We start from the raw sequence: 4,834 nt of genomic DNA, 5'->3' as shown, positions 1-4,834 counted from the left end.
ACGTTTGCAAACGTTCGTCCGTACCAGACCTCGTCGATCCAGTGACTAAATCGGGCTGTTTCTTAACAGAAATTGCGTAAAAATGGTGAATTTCTCGAGCCTTGAGGCCGTCGGCGACATCTGAAGATGCAAGCCTCTTGTGCTGGCGAAACGTCGGGAAAAAATATTTTCAATCTGGAAATGGAAAAATTGAATCGAGTTTCTTCTCTTCTGTTTGCTCCGTTGTACAAAAAAAAATGTTTTCTAGGGCTGCTTTTGTTGCAGGGCTTCGCTCTGATCGCACTTTTGCTCCGAAACTGTTCGCGAATCATCGCCAACTTGCAGTTCGATCCAGTAAAGAGATGAAGAGTTTTCGTAATAATTCGCAGATTTACATTTTCTCTGAATAAAATGCTAAACACCCTCGATCTTTAGAGTGCATTTTTTCAGTGGTATCAAAGTATGCAAAAATATTTAAGCAACAGTTTGGATGGATTGTCGAGTGCAAATCACTTTTGCGCTAAATGAGGAATCTTTAGGGAAAAACTTTCGAAGATGTTAATAATTGAACGCGTGAAGAATAAGAAGGAAACCCAATACACAACTCGAATGAACTTGACTTCCAACATGTTCAGTTTTGTTCGAAAATTTAAAAAAAAAATGATTTTTTCCAGGTTCAGAAACCCATGGATGTCTTCCGTCCGATTTTGACTGTGGGGATGGCCAATGCATCCCCAACTACCTCCGATGCTCCCAACGGGCGGAATGCAGCAACGGCGAAGACGAACGAAACTGTCCTGGCGGTAAGCCCTGATTGGTATCCCCACCAGACTTGCACTCGAAGGACCATCATCGACCCTGATGATGGCTCCCGTTGCATGAAACACCCCGCAAGAGCTTACCGAATGCCGCTTTGATTTGCTAGGCTTTCTCAATGATTTTTTCGTGTGTTTTCAGTGCCTTTTGATCGAAATTCTGGTGACGGAACTCGGGCCGGTTCTGAAGGTTATTTTTACCATTCAAGCGCTTGGCCTGAAAAATAACCTTTAGCAAACCAGCCCCAGACTTCTGGCTGCAAATTGGCTACGTTTACACATTTAACCTTTTTGCATGTTTCACACACTCAGAAGCGTCTCAGTCCGGATTTAGGTGCGGCTCAGGAGAGTCGATCCGGCTGGATCAGCGCTGCGATCGTGAATACGACTGTCGAGATCAGAGCGATGAGAAAAATTGTCGTAAGTTTTCAGAGTTGCCACTCACTTTGTGTACACCTGCGGTCGATCGTCGATTGGTTTGCGTTTGATGAACTCGCCCTGATCGAATCCATAAATGCAACAGTCGGGGCGAAAATGCGCGTTTTTATCAATCAAATCAAATGCCTTTGATCGCTTGCAATCATCCAATCGGGGCCAGTTTCATCAGGTAAACCGCAACTTCTTTGCCCAATTGATCCAGCCTTTAACGGGGGCGGCTTTTGATATTGTTGTTTGAAAGAATAATCAGACTATCGGGCTTAAGACGTTTCGCAAGCACGAGTGGCTTGCAACCTCAGAAGTGCTTCACAGGCAATATTGAATGGCTGATGCAGACTTCCATTGTCTTACAAAGATGTTTTATCGCAACGTTTCGGTTGGTAGTATCTCCGACCGTTTTCAGACACACCAAAGAGCACCAAAGTTTTCAGTCTATCCGGATCGACGGAAGTCTGAAAAGTTGGAGAAACTCATTTGAATCGCCCAAGATGATTATTTTTGCGCTTTTTGTAAATTCATGTTTCATGCGACTGCAGCCGCTCACATAAAAATTCATAACTTCCGATGCAGAACGCGTAGCAACCTGATATTTTCAGAATCTATCGCGCATAGTTCACTTTGAAACCTCTGAAAATTTCATTTGGATCGCTTGCGAAGCTAATTTTTGCGCTCTTGGTAAACATTAGCCTAAAAAGTAGATTTTACGGCAAGTGCAGCATCTCTAAAAAAAATCAGAAGTTTCGATCGGCGACGATTAGCAACTTGACATTTTAAGGGTCCATCAAGATCACTTGCGTCTCCAAATTGCAAAAAAAATCATTTAAATCGCTTCAGATCCTGATTTTTGCGCTCTTTTAATAGTTGGCCAAAAAAACTAGATTGTATTGCAAATGCGGCCTCTCCAATAAAAATTCGCAAATTCCAATCTACACCCATTAGCAATTTAAGATTCTCACAGTTTATCGACATCACTTAAATCTGAAAACGCTGAAAAACTCACTTAAATCGCATCGGATGTTGAGTGTTGCGCTATTTGTGAATGTTGGCGCAAAAATTATGTTTTATCTTCACCCCTCCAATAAAACTTTATAACTTCCGATCTAGAGCGCGTGGGAACTTGGGGCTTTGCCAGTCCATCGAACTCAAATCACTCTGAAAACTCTGAAAATTTCATTTAAATCGCTTCAAATGCTGATTTTTGCGCTCCTAAAAACTTACGATTTCATGCGATTGAAGTCGCTTGTTTCAAAATTCATAGCCGTCTAAACCCAGCAGATACTTGAAACTTTCAGAGTTGATTGAGTGCACTTGCATCTAAAGACCCGGTAAAATTCATGTTTATCTGATAAGATGCTCAATATTTGCCCTCTTTGGGAGCGTTGGCTTAAAAATGAATGTTTTCTCGCAAACGCAACTTCTACAATAAAAACTGAAAAAGTTTCCATCTGAATGAGCAGCAACTTGATATTTTCAAAGTCAATCTAGAACAGTTGAGCCTTAAAAATCTGAAAATTTAATTTAAATAGCCTCAAATCCTGATTTTTGCGATCTTTGTAAACGTTGGCGTAAAAATTCAAGTTTTATTGCAAATGCCGCCTCCAAAAAAATCATAAGTTCCGACCTGCAATCACAAGATACTTGATATTTTCACGGTCAAAACCTAAAAAGCGTAGGAACTTGACATTTTCCTAGTCTATCGAGTTCATGTGCCGCTGAAAACTCGGCGAAGTTCGTTTTAATTGCAACATTTGCGCTTTCTGTAAACGTTGGCCTAAAAATGTGTGTTTTTCGGCAAATGCAACCTCTCCATCAAAAATTCACCAGTTCCGAACTGCAACGCGTAGAAACTTGACATTCTCAAAGTCAATCTGAAACACTGGAGTCTGCACAGCGTGAAAAACTCATCTACATCGCACTAAGGGCTGATTTGTGGGTCTATTGTAACTGTGGGGGTAAAAATGTATGTTTTATCGCAACTGCAACCTCTCTATAAAAAAATCATAACTGTCGACCTAGAACGGATAGGAACTTGACATTTTCACAGTCTAATGTACTCATGTGATCTGAACACTGTGCAAATTTCAATTAAATCGCATCACAAACTGATTTTTGCCCTCTTTCTAAACGTTGGCCTAAAAATGGGTGTTTTACCGCAAATGCAACCTCTCCATAAAAATTCACCAGTTCCGAACTGCAACGCGTAGGAACTTGACATTGTCAGAGTCAATCTGAAACACTTGAATCTGCACAGCGTGAAAAACTCATCTACATCGCACTAAGGGCTGATTTTTGGGTCTATTGTAACTATGGGGGTAAAAATGTATGTTTTAGCGCAACTGCAACCTCTCCATAAAAAAATCATAACTATCGACCTGGAACGGATAGGAACTTGACATTTTCACAGTCTAATCTATTCATATGCACCTGAACACTATGCAAATTTCAATTAAATCGCATCACAGACTGATTTTTGCCCTCTTTGTAAACATTGGCCTAAAAATGTGTTTTATCGCAAATGCAGCCTCCAATAGAAAATCATACGTTGCGATCTAGAAATAGCAACAACTTGAAATTCTCACAGTAGATCGAAAACTGGGAAAAATTCATTTTGATCGCATCAGATGCTGAGTCAGCGTTCGCCTGAAGACGAGTTACTACAAACCGAAACGTTGTGATACAAACATATTTGTAGACTCGCAAAAGCAAGGTGAAAAATTCTAAAACTAACACTAAAACCTTTCGAGCAAAGGCCCTCTGAGGATGCAAGCTACTTGTGCGTTCGAAACGTTGAAGCCCCACTCTTCTGGTAGTCATCTAGAAGTTATCAAAAGCCGCCCTAAACCATGTGGCTTGATCGACATTTTAAAGGCTTCTTCTTAGTGTTCTGTAGTGTTCCATTTGTGTCCTGCTGGGGCCTTTGCAAGGCCCCCCATTCAATCTCTGTCTTAAGGCTTTTCCATGGATTCTCGAGCAAGAAAGCGAAGCTCCGGATGAGCTTCGCTCATCAACCATCTGCCTAAATGTCCTAATTCTTCATTGTCGAACCATCTAACCAATCAGTGTCGTACGGGTTAAAAAAACCGAAAATCTGCTCCAATGAATATTGTAAAATTCCAGCCTGTTTGGATCAGGACTTCCATTGCGACAACGGCTTTTGCATCCCACACGAACAACGATGCGACGGCATCCGACAGTGTCAGGACTCTTCGGATGAACGAAATTGCGAAAGTATGCAAAAATCAACGCACATCCCATTGGTCCGGGCGCCTCGAGCCTTGCCCCCATTGGCCGGCCTGAGATTAATGGTCGCGTGATCGGAAAAAAGCCAGTTTTCAGGCCAAACAAGCCGTAATAATAAAACTGTTTAATGAGCTGATAAGAGTGGAGTAGCGTGCAGCACTTAGAGATAGAGCGGTTGAGGCGTTTGTCATAATGCAGGCGGGACTTGAGGCGCTCCGACCATGTGAGGCAATTGGTTACTTATATGGAGTACAAGTAGTTGTTCCAAAAGGTTTTGCTTGGGCATTTTGGCTTCGCACAGAATTTCCTCCTTACGTCTTTTACTGCAGATTGATCCGCCAATCAAGAGGGCCCACCTAGAG

At 41.8% G+C, this 4,834-nt stretch overlaps 1 protein-coding gene across 1 annotated transcript in view; it reads left to right on the top strand.

Annotated features, from left to right (window-relative positions):
• Positions 1–712: 712 nt before the first annotated feature.
• The window catches only part of LOC109537564 (basement membrane-specific heparan sulfate proteoglycan core protein), a gene marked incomplete in the record, with an annotated part of 87,023 nt that continues 82,901 nt past the window's right edge, over positions 713–4,834 (top strand). Inside the window, 1 exon segment of the mRNA XM_048662479.1 lies at positions 713–782.

Source organism: Dendroctonus ponderosae, unplaced genomic scaffold (genome assembly GCF_020466585.1).
Source record: "Dendroctonus ponderosae isolate FM_Combo_2020 unplaced genomic scaffold, Dpon_F_20191213v2 Dpon_F_20191213_11, whole genome shotgun sequence".
NCBI lineage: Eukaryota > Metazoa > Arthropoda > Insecta > Coleoptera > Curculionidae > Dendroctonus > Dendroctonus ponderosae.
This window is presented reverse-complemented; position numbering and strand designations above follow the sequence as displayed.